The sequence below is a fragment of the Castor canadensis genome, chromosome 1, assembly GCF_047511655.1.
Source record: "Castor canadensis chromosome 1, mCasCan1.hap1v2, whole genome shotgun sequence".
NCBI classification, from domain to species: domain Eukaryota; kingdom Metazoa; phylum Chordata; class Mammalia; order Rodentia; family Castoridae; genus Castor; species Castor canadensis.
Window position 1 is genome coordinate 156,891,669 of NC_133386.1, and position 22,306 is coordinate 156,913,974.

A 22,306-nucleotide genomic window follows, 5' to 3' on the forward strand; every position below is an offset into this window, starting at 1 on the left:
AAATAAATAAGATTACAGATACAATTAATGGTCCAACTTTACATCACTTCTCTCTGTGGCTTATGAGATTATGAAATTTTTGTGCATTCTGTCACATGTGTAGCAGGAAGTTAGAAACGCAACTTTTATCTAAAAATCAGGATACTATATGTAACATATTTCAAAAGAGTTTCTACGTGGCTTGAAGAACAAATTTTCTAGTAACCGGTTACCAACTCTTAAGACATCCTCTATATCAGAGTGTACAAAACAGAGTTTAATGTTTGTGTGAGGACTGAAATGTTGATTCTACTTAAAAGATGAATCATCTCCCCTTTCTTATCTTGAGGTTTCTTGACAGGGCTCTTCATGATGCAAAAAGTCTTTATCAAAACTGCGTCATTTATGAAATCACAAGACTGATGGCTTTCATAATAATTCTCAGGCTGAGCTGATGACATCACACAAAACACTGTGCCTGGGCACAGGCTGCAGTTACTGTCATTCTGTTTCCTCCCATCTGTAAGAAGAATTAACCTACAGCCAAACTCTACTAGGCATTTGAAAACCAAGGCAGGTAGATGGAGGATACGGAATCAGAAGAGTGTTGGACTAGGGAGAGTGTTGGGTCTGGAGTCTGAGTTCTGTGTATTGAATGGTGTTAAAAGAGCAATTGACATATTTGGCTGGGAAAATTGAACACTGTGGATGGCATAATTTCATAGCTATTTTAAAGCATCCTGAACACTCAGAGATCAATGGCCAGCTCGCCCCTCTGAGGGTAAATCTGATGGGCAGCCCAATGCCTGTGATCTATAGAGATGTGCTGTTTTCATAGCATCTCATGGTGGTCCTTCTTTCTGCATGAATTTTTGTGGAATGAGTAACCATCAGCATCAGATAGCCATGAACTATGTACTGAGCCTAGTTTTTATTAATGTCTTTGACCTGACTATGGATGGATCCATTGTTTTTAATTCTACTAATCATGAAGATTGATTATTTAGATTGAGGAAGAAAAAAATGTCACAGCCAGAATAATTAGCACAAAATCTTGAGACTTACATTATCTCCCCAAACCTAATAAACCTGTAAACTATTACTAAATGGTTTCCAAGATACTTTTCACTTTGAAATTAACAATTGCAATGTCCAACTGAGACTGGATCAGTGAATTTCTAGAGTTTACATTGGTCTAGGTAAGAGCTAAATAAACACCATTGCAAGGCCATGGGCTTTATTACCAGCACCCAAGACCAACTGTCACTATGCCAGGGATGAATGTCTCCAGAGGGATTTTCATAAACCCACAGGACTGTTCATATACAGGCAGAGAGGTTATCTTTAAGAATGTTTTTCTAAAAGACCTGATGATCTAATGAGACCTATAGACTCAGAACCAAGTTCTCTGTTTGCACCAATGGCCCAACAGGACAGAATATGATTCCCATAGAACATAGTCTGAGAGAAAAATAAGGAACCACATTTAAATTTTTTTGGTATTACTGGGGTTTGAACCCAGGGCCTCACACTTGCTAGGCAAGCACTCTACCACTTCAGCCATGTCTCCAGCCCTTATTGCTTTAGTTTGTTTTTAGATAAGGTCTTGTGATTTTTGCATGGACTAGTCTCTGACTGCTGTCCTCCTACCATGCCTTCCAAGTAGCTGGGGTTACAGGCATGTGCCACTACACCCAGCCTAGGAATTATATTTTTAACTTTCCAGGTATAGAACAGTTATTAACAGAGTTTTGTGGTTTGGCAAGGAATTCTGTCCATTGTAGTGACAGTGAAAGTAAAGAGTGCTGAATAGGAAATGATTTAGACATAATGAAACCCACTAAAACCTAAAAAGGAGGGGGGAGGAGGTAAGGGAGTAAAAAAATATAGATGGGGTGAATTTGATCAAAGTATGTTATATGCATGTATGTAAATACCACAGTGAAACCTTTTTGTACAATAAATTTATGCTAATAAAAATTAAAAAAGGAATGATTTAGAAAAAATAACATAATAACAGAGGGATAGACATTCTATTTTCAGACTAATGCTTCCTCGTAGAAAACCTAGAAAAGTCAGGGTAAAGTAAATCCCTTTGAAGACATTGAGAATGGCTGATGTATTTCAGAGGCAGGAGGCTGGGGAAGAGCAGACAACTGTGAAGTATGACAGGGCCGTGCTCACTCACAAAGCCACATCTAATGATCAGGGCAGTGGCTCTGCATCACTGCTCCGCTCTGCTTCTGACATCCCCAGGCTTCCCTGAGGAAGGCTGCTCCCACATTTATCCTCATCAGGAGTGTCCTGCAAAGCCCTCTGCAGAAGCAGCTGGAGGTCTACTGCTTCAGCTATTGCCAAATTAGCCAATGAAGAAGTAGATGATGGGGTTTGCTCAATTGTTAACAGAGGAGGACAAACACAATGCAGTGAAGTCACAGAGAATGCATTGTAATCAGTTTAAAGCCACAGTTTAGGAAGCCCTTAGATGCCATGAGGCAGGCTGCAAGAGAGGAAGACTAGGCCCAGAGACGAACCTGATCAGTTGCATAGCCTGGAGCCACAGGTATCAATTACTCCTGCCCCACAACTATCTCTTATCAGTAGGTTCAAGAAAAGTTGGGTTTAAAATATCCCATTGTATAGAGAGGAGAAGGATTTTTTTTTTCATTTTTCTTTTATTATTCATATGTGCATACAAGGCTTGGGTCATTTCTCCCCCCTGCCCCCACCCCCTCCCTTACCATTGTATAGAGAGGAGAAGGATTTTTTTTTTCATTTTTCTTTTATTATTCATATGTGCATACAAGGCTTGGGTCATTTCTCCCCCCTGCCCCCACCCCCTCCCTTACCACCCACTCCACCCCCTCCCTCTCCCCCCCAATACCCAGCAGAAACGATTTTACCCTTATTTCTAATTTTGTTGTAGAGAGAGTATAAGCAATAATAGGAAGGAACAAGGGTTTTTGCTGGTTGAGATAAGGATAGCTATACAGGGCATTGACTCACATTGATTTCCTGTGCGTGTGTGTTACCTTCTAGGTTAATTCTTTTTGATCTAACCTTTTCTCTAGTACTTGTTCCCTTTTTCATATTGGCCCCAGTTGCTTTAAGGTATCTGCTTTAGTTTCTCTGCGTTAAGGGCAACAAATGCTAGCTAGTTTTTTAGGTGTCTTACCTATCCTCACCCCTCCCTTGTGTGCTCTCGCTTTTATCATGTGCTCATAGTCCAATCCCCTTGTTGTGTTTGCCCTTGATCTAATGTCCACATATGAGGGAGAACATACGATTTTTGGTTTTTTGGGCCAGACTAACCTCACTCAGAATGATGTTCTCCAATTCCATCCATTTACCAGCGAATGATAACATTTCGTTCTTCTTCATGGCTGCATAAAATTCCATTGTGTATAAATACCACATTTTCTTAATCCATTCGTCAGTGCTGGGGCATCTAGGCTGTTTCCATAACTTGGCTATTGTGAATAGTGCCGCAATAAACATGGATGTGCAGGTGCCTCTGGAGTAACAGTCTTTTGGGTATATCCCCAAGAGTGGTATTGCTGGATCAAATGGTAGATCGATGTCCAGCTTTTTAAGTAGCCTCCACATTTTTTTCCAGAGTGGTTATACTAGTTTACATTCCCACCAACAGTGTAAGAGGGTTCCTTTTTCCCCGCATCCTCGCCAACACCTGTTGGTGGTGGTGTTGCTGATGATGGCTATTCTAACAGGGGTGAGGTGGAATCTTAGCGTGGTTTTAATTTGCATTTCCTTTATTGCTAGAGATGGTGAGCATTTTTTCATGTGTTTTCTGGCCATTTGAATTTCTTCTTTTGAGAAAGTTCTGTTTAGTTCACGTGCCCATTTCTTTATTGGTTCATTAGTTTTGGGAGAATTTAGTTTTTTAAGTTCCCTGTATATTCTGGTTATCAGTCCTTTGTCTGATGTATAGTTAGCAAATATTTTTCTCCCACTCTGTGGGTGTTCTCTTCAGCTTAGAGACCATTTCTTTTGATGAACAGAAGCTTTTTAGTTTTATGAGGTCCCATTTATCTATGCTATCTCTTAGTTGCTGTGCTGTTGGGGTTTCATTGAGAAAGTTCTTACCTATACCTACTAACTCCAGAGTATTTCCTACTCTTTCTTGTATCAACTTAAGAGTTTGTGGTCTGATATTAAGATCCTTGATCCATTTTGAGTTAATCTTGGTATAGGGTGATATACATGGATCTAGTTTCAGTTTTTTGCAGGCTGCTAACCAGTTTTCCCAGCAGTTTTTGTGGAAGAGGCTGCTATTTCTCCATCGTATATTTTTAGCAGCTTTGTCAAAGATAAGTTGCTTATAGTTGTGTGGCTTCATATCTGGATCCTCTATTCTGTTCCACTGGTCTTCATGTCTGTTTTTGTGCCAGTACCATGCTGTTTTTATTGTTATTGCTTTGTAATATAGTTTGAAGTCAGGTATTGTGATACCTCCTGCATTGTTCTTTTGACTGAGTATTGCCTTGGCTATTCGTGGCCTCTTGTGTTTCCATATAAATTTAACAGTAGATTTTTCAATCTCTTTAATGAATGTCATTGGAATTTTGATGGGCATTGCATTAAACATGTAGATTACTTTTGGGAGTATTGACATTTTTACTATGTTGATTCTACCAAGAGAGGAGAAGGACTAATAGACGAGCCACACAGGGATCTTACCAGCTTGGTAGGTCTGCATCTAGAGAGAACCGCAAATGAGAATATCATCAATGTGGTGATGAAAAGAAATGGAGGGTTTTGTTGTCAACCAAAATCAGAGTACCCAAATACGAAGCTACATTAGTTACCTTATAAGATGCTTGTCCACAGGGATTTGGTCCACAGAAGGACACATAAGTTGACATGTGTCTTGGGCAGTGGCAGCACTACCAGATGGACCACAGGAACAGAAGGCAGCGGTCTGTGCTAATGGCACTCAGGCTTGCAAGTTAGTGAAAGCTATGGTAGTGATGTGGAAGCAGGAGATGAATATGGAAATAGAGAGGGGTGGGAGAAGGTGAGGAGTTTCTTCAGGCACTCTATTATCTGGAAGCACGGAATGAGGAAGTCAGTGCCGGCCAGGTTTAGTTGATGGAGAATGCGTTTCTGCACATGCCCCAGGGGCCAGCGCAGAATGGTGTTTCTTGCCAGTTCAACCAAAGCATAGGTGGAGGTCAGAAAGCCTAGGATCACAGAAAATCTCTGGGTAGAAACTTTTATAGAAAGTTTTTTTTTTTTTTTGTCAGAGGTGTGGCTTAGTTGTAGAGCGCTTGCCAAAAAGTGCTCTTTTCCACTGTACCAAAGGCTTTGGGTATAAGTAGGGATGTTATGCAAGTTTCAGATAGGAAGCAAGGATCAGTTTAGAAGGAGTTAAACGATATCTGCTGATTGAGTGATTTTATCCTAATTAGCCATAGGATGTAAGTCCTATCATTATTTTCATCTTATAAAAGGAAGCAGAAACACAAGGAGGTTGAGTCATTTGTTCCTGGTCTCACTCCAAAAACTGGCAGCTGAACTGCAGCTTCACTGCCAGTGCAGAGTGTCCACAAACATGGCAAGGGAATGGGGAAATGGAACCTTGACTCTCATGATTTAAAAATGGCATTCACATATATGTCTTATCGTTAGAGAATAGATAAATTTGGAAACTACCAGGAAGAACATCCCAGAAAATATGGAAGAAAGAAGTGTTGGATGGAGGAGAACAGAAGCAGATTCCAGAGCCCGGGAACCCCCTTCCTGCCTTAGAAAAGGCCCTCATTGGCTCAGACCTCCCAGTACTCAACAGAGCATGATGAGCTAAGTGAAAGAGGACCCTTTAGGCATCACGACTGAGGGCATCCGTCATGTGCTCTCCAGTTCCTGCAGTCCCAGGTGGTCTAAGGTGGATGTGGGGGAAAACTACATCCTCTCTTATTGTCCCTCAGGGCATTTGGTCATTTTATTAATGGCACAGGCTTCAGTTCTATGTTTTAATTTTTTTCTGTTATGATAGTAGGCTATTTTTCTTTATTGTGGTCTTATATGATGTAAAACTTTTAAAGCTTTCTTCAATAAGATTCATTCTTTTTTTTTTATTATTCATATGTGCATACAAGGCTTGGGTCATTTCTCCCCCCTGCCCCCACCCCCTCCCTTACCACCCACTCCACCCCCTCCCTCTCCCCCCCTCTCAATACCCAGCAGAAACTATTTTGCCCTTATCTCTAATTTTGTTGTAGAGAGAGTATAAGCAATAATAGGAAGGAACAAGGGTTTTTGCTGGTTGAGATAAGGATAGCTATACAGGGCATTGACTCACATTAATTTCCTGTGCGTGTGTGTTACCTTCTAGGTTAATTCTTTTTGATCTCACCTTTTCTCTAGTTCCTGGTCCCCTTTTCCTATTGGCCTCAGTTGCTTTTAAGGTATCTGCTTTAGTTTCTCTGCATTAAGGGCAACAAATGCTAGCTAATTTTTTAGGTGTCTTACCTATCCTCACCCCTCCCTTGTGTGCACTCGCTTTTATCATGTGCTCAAAGTCCAATCCCCTTGTTGTGTTTGCCCTTGATCTAATGTCCACATATGAGGGAGAACATATGATTTTTGGTCTTTTGGGCCAGGCTAACCTCACTCAGAATGATGTTCTCCAATTCCATCCACTTACCAGCGAATGATAACATTTTGTTCTTCTTCATGGCTGCATAAAATTCCATTGTGTATAGATACCACATTTTCTTAATCCATTCATCAGTGGTGGGGCATCTTGGCTCTTTCCATAACTTGGCTATTGTGAATAGTGCCGCAATAAACATGGATGTGCAGGTGTCTCTGGAGTAACCTGTGTCATAGTCTTTTGGGTATATCCCCAAGAGTGGTATTGCTGGATCACATGGTAGATCAATGTGTAGCTTTTTAAGTCGCCTCCAAATTTTTTTCCAGAGTGGTTGTACTAGTTTACATTCCTACCAACAGTGTAAGAGGGTTCCTTTTTCCCCACATCCTCGCCAACACCTGTTGTTGGTGGTGTTGCTAATGATGGCTATTCTAACAGGGGTGAGGTGGAATAATAAGATTCATTCTTATCCACTGAATTTTTTTTAGGTTGCTTTCTATACTTTTTAAATTGTTTTTACATTTATTCATATGTGTATACATTGTTTGGGCCACCTCTCCCCCTTGCCCTCCACCCCCTCCACCACTTTACCACCTCTTGCTGAATTTCTGAACCTGTTTTCTCTTTTTGTATTTTCTTCTCTATTTTGTTATACAAATGGCACAGACCTTTGGAGTAGGCATAGTCTGACATTGTACTCATTAGAAGAGACTTAGTCATGAAAAGTTAAAATCTAAGAAATGAAATACGAGTAGTCTAATTCTTTGGTTCACCTTTTCAAATAAAAGCAAGTGATATAATTTCCAAAACATTGATAAGTTTGTTTGTTTATTTGTTTGTTTTTGTTAAAAACAAACCCACCGGGGCTGGGGCATGGCTCAAGTCCAAAACCAAAACAAAACCCAAATCCACTGTTAGATTACTGATTAAAATGCAACACTACTTTAAAATTACCTCATTCCTCTTCTTATCTCACTGCTCAAGGGTGCCATTGTTTACTATTGGTTTGAATGACACAGGATATAGTAAGATGTAAGTGTATGATACAAATAAAAACAAATTACTTCAGTACCAGTTTATTTTTCTGCACAAATACTAAAATGTTCAAGTCATCAAGATAAAATAACAAAAAAGAAATACATAGTTTTTGTTACAAAATGCTCTGAACTGTCACACAAAAGTTTAAAAAGTTATCAATTACTCCTGCCCCACAACTATCTCTTATCAGTAGGTTCAAGAGAAGTTGGGTTTAAAATATCCCATTGTATAGAGAGGAGAAGGATTAAAAACTCCCATCCCTCAGCATAAAACAAAAATGAAAGTCAGATGTTGACAGAAGTATATTCTACTTACAACCAAAGCTAAAGAAGAAAAAATCAGGTCAGGAGACCAACAGGTGCAATGATCCTTTGAAGGATGAGTAATGTACTTCCTGAGAGAGAACAGCAGACACTGGACACTGGGAGGTGACACACAGTGCTGGTAAAGACAGAGGACTGTGGGAGTTTCCTCAGAAGCAGGCAGGAACATTTCAATATCAGGAGAAGACACAGGAGGTAAAACCTGGAGGTGAAACTACACAGATGTGGCCACTTGGTCAATGGCATAACTGGTTTCATTTTTGTTTAAATTCAGCCCTTTTACAGCATTTGTTTTATCTGTAAATTCTCAGCTTTCTTTTTTATGTTCTTTAACTCCCCTGAGTGTGCAGTGGCTTGTCTTAGAAGGACCTCTATTTCATAATCTTCTTCACCTCTCCCATCTTCTAGAAATTGGATTTCACTGATTGTAATCATTTACCAAGCTCTCCAGTGCACCACAAGGCAGATTCTCTTGGCAAGTGGGTTCAGGAGGCAGCAGAGAATGTAAGACACAGGTTAAAATGTCCCCTGTGGTGGTCTGTGACTGCCTGGAACGTGAACAGAGGCTGGGGCTGGTTGTCAGGCAACCATGGAGCCTTCAACTTCAAAGTGTTGTAGAAAGGCTGTATCAGGACCTAAATATCTGTGATCATTTAGTCTTTAAGTCCCTCTGATTCTACAAGTCCTAGCAGCAGGGATGTGATCATTAAGCAATACACTTGCCCCCTGACAACCCGTGTGAAAATTGCAGAGTTTTTCTGCCATTAGCAAGTACTGTATTTAATAAATCCTGCCTTTGTATAACCCACAAGGCAGAATAAAAAATAAGAATAAATGTCCTATAAAGTGAGATACAGTTTATAAATTGGAAGGTGATTACTTCTGAGATTAAAGAATAAACAAATCTGTAGTTGCAGAGTCTCATGATTTTGTAGGAGTTCTGGAGTGTAGATTGCACCAGAGATCTTGTCCCTCTGGGTTCAGAGAACTGTTTAGTCATTGGCTAGAGGCAGCCTGGGTTAGGGCAATGCGAACTGTAAAGTGGCTCCAACCACACAAGGGCAATTCATTGGTGGAGTTGCAAATGTGAGCTATTAATAGAAATTCACTTGTCAAAGGAATCCCATAGCACCAATAATATCTGCTATTGTTCACCTACTACATTACTAGACCTACGGCCTACTCACTTCTTCTGTTGACTTTACCTCATCTTGTTTCAGCTTTTCCAGGGTTCTTGATGGCTAAAATTTCTAGTGAAAATTACAAGAGAGGGATATGGGATGAGTTACAGCCCCAGTCCTGTAGCTGGTCCCCAGACTACAAATGTTACTTATCATTTCCCTTCTCTACCATCTGTTAGGGATCTCTCCAGTCAAGCCAGTGTTTTTTGCTGGTCTAAGTGGCTTAGTTGGTAGAGAGACTAGACCCTCTTCCTTGAAGGTCTGAACTTCTTTTTGTCATGTCTTTATCAGGTCATGGTAGCTCCATTTTGCCTATTTCTATTAAAACTTGGCATGTGAGTAAGAGACAGCCAACGGAAAACACATTCCTACCCACCCCAACTATGTGGCAGCAACCCTACCTCCTCATAATGATGACTTGACATTCATAGCTCCTGGTTGCATGGTAATTCCTTTCTTTGACCAGTGGTCCACTGGCATAGACAGCACTTCCTGTCAAGGCCAGGAAAATCTTTTTTTGTATACTTGTGTAAGGATGCTTCCTTTGGGAACCAGAACTTCTAGAGACCGACAATCTAGTGGTATAGGCCAACATAGTACTGTTTGTGGTTTCACCTTGTTCCTGGCGATGACTCTACAAGCCCATAGATAATGGTGAGGATGGAGGTGCTCAGGTCAGGAAAAGCCAACGATTAAACCTTTCACTCTGGTCAGAATGAATTGCTGTTATTTTCTGGATGAAGGTGTCGAATTATAACACAAGTATCAACATGTAGCTGCTTGGCCTCCTTGAGTAACCTTAGTGGCAGCCTTAGTGTTGGGCTTTGTTGTTGGCAGTCTAGATATTCAGCAGAAGTACAATAGTCATATCAACCTTGGTGAGAGTGAAATTGTGCCATAGGGCATGTGTATAACTTTCATTTTTTCCACCATGGCTGTTCCATCCACAATCCCATTGTGCCAGCATTAGAGTGACCCAGGACACAAGTTGGTTGACAGTTACCGGATCCTACTCACTTGGTTGCTTCATGCTTTCCGCCCCCCACCCAGTGGATGCTCTCTAGCAGGCATTAATGTGTGATACAAATCTATGTTTTTAAAGCATATTTGTGGAGTTGTGCAAACATCATCACAGTATAATTTTAGAACATTTTCTTCACTTCAAAAAGAAGTTCTGTATACTTTAGCAATCATTCCCCATTCTTGATCCTTACCTACTCTCAAGTGGTATCTTTGACACCTGAAAATCTTAACCTCTCTATCACAATACCTGACTTCAAACTATATTACAAAGCAATAACAATAAAAACAGCATGGTACTGGCACAAAAACAGACATGAAGACCAGTGGAACAGAGTAGAGGATCCAGATATGAAGCCACACAACTATAAGCAACTTATCTTTGACAAAGGAGCTAAAAACATACGATGGAGAAATAGCAGCCTCTTCAACAAAAACTGCTGGGAAAACTGGTTAGCAGTCTGCAAAAAACTGAAACTAGATCCATGTATATCATCCTATACCAAGATTAACTCAAAATGGATCAAGGATCTTAATATCAGACCCCAAACTCTAAAGTTGATACAGGAAAGAGTAGGAAATACTCTGGAGTTAGTAGGTATAGGTAAGAACTTTCTCAATGAAACCCCAGCAGCACAGCAACTAAGAGATAGCATAGACAAATGGGACCTCATAAAACTAAAAAGCTTCTGTTCATCAAAAGAAATGGTCTCTAAACTGAAGAGAACACCCACAGAGTGGGAGAAAATATTTGCCAACTATACATCAGACAAAGGACTGATAACCAGAATATATAGGGAACTTAAAAAACTAAATTCTCCCAAAACTAATGAACCAATAAAGAAATGGGCACGTGAACTAAACAGAACTTTCTCAAAAGAAGAAATTCAAATGGCCAGAAAACACATGAAAAAATGCTCACCATCTCTAGCAATAAAGGAAATGCAAATTAAAACCACGCTAAGATTCCACCTCACCCCTGTTAGAATAGCCATCATCAGCAACACCACCACCAACAGGTGTTGGCGAGGATGCGGGGAAAAAGGAACCCTCTTACACTGTTGGTGGGAATGTAGACTAGTACAACCACTCTGGAAAAAAATCTGGAGGCTACTTAAAAAGCTGGACATCGATCTACCATTTGATCCAGCAATACCACTCTTGGGGATATACCCAAAAGACTGTTACTCCAGAGGCACCTGCACACCCATGTTTATTGCGGCACTATTCACAATAGCCAAGTTATGGAAACAGCCAAGATGCCCCAGCACTGACGAATGGATTAAGAAAATGTGGTATCTATACACAATGGAATTTTATGCAGCCATGAAGAAGAATGAAATGTTATCATTCGCTGGTAAATGGATGGAATTGAAGAGCATCATTCTGAGTGAGGTTAGCCTGGCTCAAAAAACCAAAAATCGTATGTTCTCTCTCATATGTGGACATTAGATCAAGGGCAAACACAACAAGGGGATTGGACTATGAGCACATGATAAAAGCGAGAGCACACAAGGGAGGGGTGAGGATAGGTCAGACACCTAAAAAACTAGCTAGCATTTGTTGCCCTTAACGCAGAGAAACTAAAGCAGATACCTTAAAAGCAACTGAGGCCAATAGGAAAAGGGGACCAGGAACTAGAGAAAAGGTGAGATCAAAAAGAATTAACCTAGAAGGTAACACACACGCACAGGAAATCAATGTGAGTCAATGCCCTGTATAGCTATCCTTATCTCAACCAGCAAAAACCCTTGTTCCTTCCTATTATTGCTTATACTCTCTCTACAACAAAATTAGAAATAAGGGCAAAATAGTTTCTGCTGGGTATTGAGGGGGGGGGAGAGGGAGGGGGTGGGGGCAGGGGGGAGAAATGACCCAAGCCTTGTATGCACATATGAATAATAAAAGAAAAATGAAAAAAAAATCTTAACCTCTCCATCTCCATGATTATCCATCTCCATTGGGACCCCTGGCTGGTACTCTGTTCACGTGTTACCTATGTTCCTCTAATGATTAATAGTACTGTTCCACTTCTCTTTTCTAGGTCCTTTTATCCCACTGAAACCAGGGAGTCTGGTCTTATAACAATATTTCCTACTGTTGGCTCTAGCTTGCAGAGAAAGCCCCACTGGGATTCTCAATCATTCTTTTCTTTCTCCCCTTTCCCTTTCATTGTTCCCTATCATCCTGAAAAAGTTTCCTCTGTACTGTTGTGAGAATCAGAGCCTGAAATGGATAGTGTTCAGGAGAACCTATAAGAGAGGGAAGAAGAATAGGGAAGGGGCATAGTTAATTATGAAATGATTATTTCAGGCAAACTCAAGTCCCATCTTGATCTTTTTTTTTTTTTTGTGGGACTGGGGTTTAAGCTCAGGGCTTTGTACTGGCAAAGCAGGCACTCTACTACTTGAGCCACACCTCAAGTCCATTTTGGAGATGGGATCTCATGAACTACTTGCCTGGGCTGACCTTGAGCTGCTATCCTCCCAGCCTCCCAAGTATCTAGGATTACAGGCATGAGCCACTGGCACCTGGCTCCCATCTTGCTCTTGCTCTTTTTTTTTTTTGTGGCAGTACTGGGGCTTGCACTCAGGGCCTCATGCTTGTTGGGCAGGTGATCTACCACTTGAGCCACTCTACCATCCTCCCATCTTGATCTTGAATATCAGCTGTAACATGGACTCTGTCCCATCCTGTGGCAAGAAAAAAGGATTTTGAACTTTGTGTGAGGTCAGGCATCACAGGGTAAGGTGGTTCCACTCAAGCAAATATAATCCTCTGAAGAAGGTTGCAGATGTGAGCTATTTGTAGTGGATCCTGCTCCAGCTAGTGGGTGGATTATTTGAAACAAATTGATGAAAGGAATGACATGAGATTTGGACAGGTTACTAACAGTTTGTTATACCTGGACAAGTCTCAATCCTCAAAAACTCTGACTGTGCTTATTTTGTGTCTGCATCTGAACGTAGTTGGGGATAGAATTTTGCTAAGTGTTATCACTTTAGAAAGACCAACTGTCTCAAGAGCATCTTTGATGCTGCCAGCCAATATGCTATGTTTCTCTAGATCATTTTATCTTCTATTCTCATAGACAGCTATTCCCTGATATCTCTTTCCTTAGACCTCTGACACCTTCTCCAACATTCTCACCTCAGCTGACTTCCTTTACTGTGACAATAGCAAGAGGAACTCCTCAGGGCTCCACCTCTCTCTAGTATCTTTAACTCTATATTTTACCTCAGCTTCTACTACTGTAGCTGAACTATTACTGATACTAATAGGCCAATCCCATAAGGTAGCAGAGGGCATTGCTGGTTTGGTAGGGGACACTGTCACTCACATCAAAGTACTGTATTAATCAGACCTTGGAGGGAGTAGGGGATATATATTTTGACCATTCTCTTGCTTTCTCAGCTCCCACTGTTGCCTCCCATTGGCTGACCCAAGGGAGTTCATGTGTGTAGTTAACAGATGGCAACTTCCTGGGGATAAAGAGAAATTGGGAAGGTAGGAGTGGGGCAAATGGACAATAAACTTCACAAATGTGATCTATATCAATGATTTCCAAATTTTTATCCCTATCAGAATCTCTTAATTCCAGACTTTAGTTGACAGTTGTATTTATTTTTAAGTTCCTGCATAACAAATTAGCATGAAGTTAGAGGCTTAAAAAACCACATAAATTATATTATAGTTTCCATGCGTCAGGAGCCAGGGTATGACTTTGTTGGGTCTTCTGCTTAGGGTCTCACAAGGCTGCAGTCAGGAGTTAACTGGGGCTCTGGGACTTATCTTAAGCTCAGTGTCTCTTTGAGGCTGACTGGTTTTAGCAGAATCCAGTGTTCTCCACAGCATAGCAAGCACTTTGCTTCTTTAAGGCAACAGTTGAGTGTCTCTGGGAATTCCTCACTGAAAGCCAGACCCTTTTGAAAGGTCTCTCCTGATTAGGTCATCCCTACCCAGGATAATCTCCTTTTGATTAACTTAGCCACAACCAAGAAATCACTTTACCTTTTCCTCATTTTTTTCAGGGTATGTTAGTTGTATAAAATGATGGGTTTCATTGTGACATTTTTACACATGTATATAATGTACTTTGATCATACCTCCTTATCACTGTCTTTTGTCCCTCCTCCCCCTTCCTGTTGGTCCTCTTCCTCTTCCCAAATAATTCCCTTCCTAGTTTCTTGTCTTTTTTTAAAATCTAAATTCCACATATAAAAGAAAAAACATGCAACATTTGTCTTTCTGAGTTGGCTTTTTTGCTTAACATGATAATCTTCAGTTCCATCCATCCTACAAAATTTTTTTATGGCTGAATATCACTCTATTGTGTGTCTATATATATCACATTTTCTTTATGCATTTGTCTGTTGATGGGTACCTAGGCAGATTCCATGGCTTGGCTGTTGTGAAGAACGCAGTGATAAAAATGGGTATGCAGGTATCAGTTTAATGTTGGCTTTAATTCATTTGGATATATACCTAGGAGTGATATAACAGGATCATACAGTAGTTCTAATTTAGTTTTTTGAAGAAATTTCTTTACCTTTGCCACATAATGTAATGTAGTCAGTGGAGTGATATTCCACCATCTTCATCATGTTCACTGGTTAAAAGTAAGCTAAAGGTCCCATTCCTACCTAAGTAAAAGGGATTATACAATGGTGTGGGCCTCTTAGAATTATAGCTACCTCACTGGTTACCTGTTGTGATACTTACATGACTCTAACTGAAATCTTCACGGCCAATTGTAAACCATCTCTTTCAACAGACTTTCCAATCTGAGTTAGTGGTGATGTCATCTTTCCAGTTGCTCAATTCCCAAGTCCCAGAGACTTCTTCACTTTCTCTACCTCTTTCATCCAACATTTAGCAAATCCTATTGGCTCTAATTTCAGAAGAATATGATCATCTTTACTGCTACCACCATGGAGGTAGTCTTCTCTATTTCTTCCCTACTTTACTGCACAGTTCAAAATTACCTTTGCTTCTTCTTTTTGTTGTATTTTCATAACTCAGTAGACAATGAAGCTGTTGAATTGTCACTTCTGTGATCACAGCCCTCCAGTGTAAAGGTAAATTCCTTATGTGATCAGACCTCATTACTATTGTTCTGCTGTCCTTTTACTCTGTTCCCTCACTTAGTCTGCTCTAGCCACCACAACCTCCCTGCTGCTCCTAGGATGCTTTAGACATTTGCAATCTCCTCTTGCCTCAGATATCCACAAGATTAAGTTCCTCTCTTTGTTGCTCAATCTTTGCCCTTCTCAGCCTACCATGAACATCTTACTTATATTGACATTTCCAAATCCCTATTTGCAGTTATTATTACACTTTCCTTTATCATACTCTCCATTGCCTAATACACTATTTCAACTTTTAATATCCATTTTATTGGTTCTCCTTTATCTGTTATAAATCTTGTGTGAGCAGGGATTATGCTTCTGACTTTTTTTTGACTATTAGTAAAGCTGTTCTAAATAGTCTTATACAGTTTTTGTGTGAAAATAGCTTTTAATTTTTCAGGGTAGTGCATGATGGCAGATAAGAAACATCCTTCATTTGACCCCCTGAGTAACAAAAGGGAGACTACATTTTGAAATGAGGAGAGGAAGAGCATCAGGAATCACAAAATGTATGACGAGACAATTGAAAAGCATGGAGAAACAAAGATGACAGTAGAAAATGGGCCACAATTCCATTCCTGGCTCCTTAAAAGAAGAGATGCTGAAAACACAACCATAAGTAAGCTGGTTGCCCCTGGCAATGGACAGGCAAATCTAGCTTCAGGATAGCTCATAAACTTTAAATCCAGTGTGTGAATTTGGTGTGACAATGACTGCTACTGTAGAACAGGGTGGCGTCAGAAATGTTTTTTCTGTCCCCTTACCTCAGATAGCTACAGTAAGGTGACCTTTTTTTTTTATAAGGTGCCTTCTTGAGAGGGGTCCTATTCAGATTGAGATTCTCTGGAACTTGAAAGTAAAGAACAATCACGGCTCAATGAGTCTAGGACAGCTTACCACAGTGTCTGGCTGGGAAATGGCCACAAGAGGTGGTTGTGGAGAGGGAGAGACTTTTACATGGACCTGATGAGAAGTCTCAAGAAAGAGGAGCTCAGATACATTGATTAGAAGCCCTGCCCTCCCTGGCTAGAGTGAGTCTCATCACCTGTGGGTCACAACAGAAACAGAGTGCCTCGCCATGACTGATAGAGTGCTTGGCTTCCAGGAGCTGTCACCTGGGCCCATGTTTTTGTGCCAGGTGGGTCTGAGAGTTCCAAGCCAAGGCCGTCCATGTCACATGATTTCCAAAGCCTCGTCTCCTCCCCGAGGGAGGTAATCTGCTGACCAAGGTCTGCATCAATTTCATAAAATCAGCACATCCAATTTCATAAAATAAACATTGCTATACCTAAAAGCACAGACAGACCACAATAGAGTAATAGTTGGTTGCTACTTCAGTAATACATGATCATCAATAGATAGTTCATCCAGATAAAATCAATAAGGAAACTTCAGGGTTAAATTATACTACAGATCAAATGGACTTAACCGAAATCTACAGCATATTCTATCCAACAGCTGAAGAATAAACATTCTTCTCAGCAGCCTAGATAATATTTTAGGATGTAAAACAAGTCTTAACAAATATAAGAAAATTAAATAACCTCCTGTATTTTATCAGACCAGAATGGAATAAAACTAGAAATAAAAAGCAAATATAGTACAGAAAAAATGGAAACTAAATAATACACTGCTGAATGATCAGTGGGTCATCAAAGAAACTGGGGACAGAGAGAATAAAAAATTGCTATAATAAAATGAAAATGAAAACACACTTATCAGAACCTTTGAGGCACAGCAAAGAGTGCTAAGAAGAGAGTTTATAGCATGGGTGGCTACATCAAGAAAACAGAGAGATCTCAAATAAATAACCTAATGTTACACCTCAAACTCTTAGAAAAACAAGAACAAATCAGATCCATATTAGTATGCAGAAATAAATAATAAAGATCAGGGCAAAAATAATTGGACTAGAGACTAAAATAATGACACAAAGTGTCAATGAAACGAAATGTTGGTTCTTTGAAAAGACAAGTAAGATTGACAAATCCTCAGCCAAATTAACCAAAAGAAAGAGGAAGATCCAAATTAATAAGATTAGAGATGAGAAAGGGGATATCTCAACAAATACTAATGACATTTGGAGGATCATTAGGAAATACTTTGAAAATTTATATTCTAATAAAGTGGAAAGTCTAGAGGAAATGGATAAATTTTTAGATGCATATAACTTTTCAAAATTGAACCAAGAGGATATTAACCACTTAAACAGATCTAAAAGCAGCAATGAAATTGAAACAGTAATGGAGAGTCTTCCAACAAAGAAAAAAACCATGACTAGACAAGATTCATTTCCAAATTCTACCAGATATTTAAGGAAGAGCTAACATCAATGCTTTCAAACTATTCCATAAAACGGAAAGGGAAGGAATGTTATCAAACTGACTGCAAGAAGTCTGATGCACAACTGGATAAGGACACAACAAAAAAGAAAATTATAGACCAATTTACTTGATGAACATAAATGCAAAAATTGTCAATAAAATACTTGCAAACCATTTTCAACAACACATTAAAAAGACCAAACACCATTGTCAAGTTGGTTTCACTTCAATCATGCAAGATGGTTGAACACATGTAAATCAATAAACATGACACTGTATGCAAATAGAATAAGGACAAATATCACATGATCATCTCAATAGATGCAGAAAAATCTTTGACAAAAGTCACTATCCCTTCATGATAAAAGCTCTGAATAGACAAGGAAGAGAAGGAAAAATAAAAAGAAATAAAAGGGATATAAACAGGAAAGGAAGAAGTCAAATAATCACTAATTTTAGATAATATAATCCTATACTTAGAAGACCCTAAAGACTACACCAAAATTAGATTTGAGAAGCATTTTTAGCAGATAAAATGATACAAAATTAACACAGAAAATCAATATATGTCTATATATCAACAATGAATAGGCAGATGAAGAAATGAGAAAACAATCTTACTCATAGTAGCCTCAAAAATACCTAGGAATTTGTTTGTTTATTTATTTATTTACTTATTTTTGTTGGTACTGAGGGCTGAACTCAAGACTTTGTGTTTGAACTTAGGAACAAGTTTAAGTAAGGAGATGAAAGATAGCTACAATGAAAATTATAAACCATTGAAGCAGGAAATTAGAAAAAACACTAGAAGTTAGAAAGATCTCACAAGTTTATAGACTGGCAGAATTAACATTGTGAAACTTCCTATGCTTCAGAAAGCAATCTACAGATTTAATGCGATCCCCCTCAGAATTCTAGTGTCATTATTCATAGAAATAGAAAAATTAATTCTTAAATTCATATGGAAGTATAAGAGACTTTAATTACCAAAGAAATCCTAAGCAAAAGAACAATGCTGGAGATATCACAATACCAGATTTCAAATTATACTACAGATCCATAGTAACAAAAATAGTATGGTGCTGATACAAGAACAGATCCACACATCATACCAATGGAATAGAATAGAAGACCAAGAAATAAACTCATATAGCAAATGCCGTCTGACTTTGACAAAGGAATCATAAACAGATGTTGGAGAAAAGACAGTTTCTTCAACAAATAGTGTTGGGAAAACTGGATATCCACATGTAAAAGACTTAAACTAGATCCCTATATCTCATACCATAAAAAGGCAACTGAAAACAGAGCAAAGATCTTAATGTAAGAAAGGAAACTTTGAAAATACTAGAGGAAAACATAGAGAAAACAATGGAAGATATAGCATAAGTAATGTCCTCCTGAATAGGACTCAATTGCTTAGGAATAAGAGGAAAAATGGACAAACAGTATTGCATTAAAATAAAAAGGTTCCTTCTCTGCTGAATTCTATCAGACCTTTAAAGAAGAACTGATATCAACCCTCTTTAAACTGTTCCATGAAATAGAAAGGGAAAGAAAACAGCCTAACACATTTTATGAAGCCAGTATCACACTTATCCCAAAACCAGGCAAAGACACCTCCAAAAAGGAGAACTATAGGCCAATTTCCTTAATGAACATTGATGTAAAAATCCTCAATAAAATAATGACAAACTGAATTCAATAACACATCAAAAAGATCATTCACCATGACCAAGTAGGACTTCATCCCAGGAATGCAGGGATGGTTCAACATATGAAAATCAATAAACGTAATAATCCACATTAACAGAAGCAAAGACAAAAATCACTTGATCATCTCAATAGGTGCAGAAAAAGCCTTTGATAAGATCCAACACAATTACCTGATAAAGGCTCTAAGAAAACTAGGAATTGAAGGAAAGTACCTCAACATTATAAAAGCTATATATGACAAACCTACAGCCAGCATTATACTTAACGGAGAAAAACTGAAACCATTCTCTCTAAAATCAGGAACTAGACAAGGATGCCCACTATCTCCACTCCTAATCAACAAGTACTGGAATTCCTAGCCAGAGCAATTAGGCAAGAAGAAGGAATAAAAGGAATACAAATAGGTAAAGAAGCTGTCAAAATATCCCTACTTACAGACGATATGATCCTATACTTTAAAGACCCAAAAACTCTACTCAAAAGCTTCTAGACATCATCAACAGTATAGCAAGGTAGCAGGATATAAAGTCAACATAGAAAAATCATTAGCATTTCTATACACTAATAATGAACAAATTGAGAAAGAATTATGAAAACAATTCCATTTACAATAGCCTCAAAAAAAAATCAAATACCTAGGTGTAAACTTAACAAGGATGTGAAAGACCTCTACAAGGAAAACTATAAACTTCTGAAGAAAGAGATTGAGGAAGACTCTAGAAAGTGGAGAGATCTCCCATGCTCATGGATTGGTAGAATCAATATAGTAAAAATGTCTATACTCCCAAAAGTAATCTACATGTTTAATGCAATTCCCATCAAAATTCCAATGACATTCATCAAAGAGATTGAAAAATCTACCATTAAATTTATATGGAAATACAAGAGGCCACGAATAGCCAAGGCAATACTCAGTCAAAAGAACAATGCAGGAGGTATCAAAATACCTGACTTCAAGCTATATTACAAAGCAATAACAATAAAAACAGCATGGTACTGGCACAAAAACAGACATGAAGACTAGTGGAACAGAATCAAGGACCCAGATATGAAGCCACACAACTATAACCAACTTCTCTTTGACAAAGGAGCTAAAAATATATGATGGAGAAAAGACAGCCTCTTCAACAAAAACTGCTGGGAAAACTTTTAGCAGTCTGCAAAAAACTGAAACTAGATTCATTTATATCTCCCTATAACAATATTAACTCAAAATGGATCAAGGATCTTAATATCAGACCACAAACTCTAAAGTGGTACAGGAAAGAGTAGGAAATACTCTGGAATTAATAGGTATAGGCAAGAACTTTCTCAATTGAACCCCAGCAGCACAGCAACTAAGAGATAGCATAGATAAATGGGACTTCATAAAACTAAAAAGCTTCTGCTCAACAAAGAAATGGTCTCTAAACTGAAGGGAACACCCACAGAGTGGGAGAAAATATTTGTCAACTACACATCAGACAAAGAACTGATAACCAGAATATATAGGGAACTTAAAAAACTAAATTCTCCCAAAACTAATGAACCAATAAAGAAATGGGCAAGTGAACTAAACAGAACTTTCTCAAAAGAAGAAATTCAAATGGCCAAAAAACACATGAAAAAATGCTCACCGTCTCTAGCCATAAAGGAAATGCAAATTAAAACCACACTAAGATTCCACCTCACCCCTGTTAGAATAGCCATCATTAGCAACACCACTAACAACAGGTGTTGGCGAGGACGCTGGGGAAAAGGAACCCTCTTACACTGTTGGTGGGAATGTAAACTAGTACAACCACTCTGGAAAAAAATGTGGAGGCTACTTAAAAAGCTAAACATTGATCTACCATTTGATCCAGCAATACCACTCTTGGGGATATACCCAAAAGAATGTGACACAGGTTACTCCAGAGGCACCTGCACACCCATGTTTATTGCATCACTATTCACAATAGCCAAGTTATGGAAATACCCAAGATGCCCCACTACTGATGAATGGCTTAAGAAAATGTGGTATTTATACACAGTGGAATTTTATGCAGCCATGAAGAAGAACGGAATGTTATCATTCACTGGTAAATGGATGGAATTGGAGAACATCATTCTGAGTAAGGTTAGCCTGGCCCAAAAGACCAAAAATCTATGTTCTCCCTCATATGCGGACATTAGATCAAGGGCAAACACAACAAGGGGATTGGACTTTGATCACATGATAAAGCAAGAGCACACAAGGGAGGTATGAGGATAGGCAAGAAACCCCCCCTCAAAAAAAAAACCAAGATAACATTTGATGTCCTCAATGCAAAGGAACTAATGCAGAAACTTTAAAGCGACAGAGGCCAATAGGAGAAGGGGATCAGGAACTAGAGAAAAGGTTAGTTCGAGAAGAATTAATTTAAAATGTAACACATATGTACAGGAAAGAGTTACAGCTCTTGCACTCTCATGAACGCAATGAAAAGCAGAAGTTAGTGAATGCGGGGCTGTGCGGAAGAACTGTCTTTTGCAAAATAAGTGGGTGAGATGCCATGGAACAAAGAATGAGGGGAGAAAGAGATTCTAGCTGTGTGTGGGAGATGCATGGCCAACACTGGAATCAGTGTTCATTTCACTTGGTGAAGTTGGGAAAAGTTGAGGTTACTGGAGGAGGCAGAGACAACGATCAAGTCTAGCTCATGAAAGAGACTTTGGAACTAGTCACAGTCAGAATGGCTATCATCAAGGAAACAAACAATGACAAATTTACTGGCCTGGATGTAGGAAAAGGAACTCTTTTACACTATGGGTAGAAATGTAAATTAGTGTAGCAGCTATGGAAATCAGTGTGGAGGTTCCTCAAAATCCTCAAAATAGAACTATCATATCATTCTGCTATGACACTCTTGGGCAGATATCTGAGGAATTAAGTTAGCATATAATAGAGGCACCTGCACACCCATGTTTACTGCAGCACTATTCACAATATCCAAGTTATACAATCAGCCAAAGTGCCCCT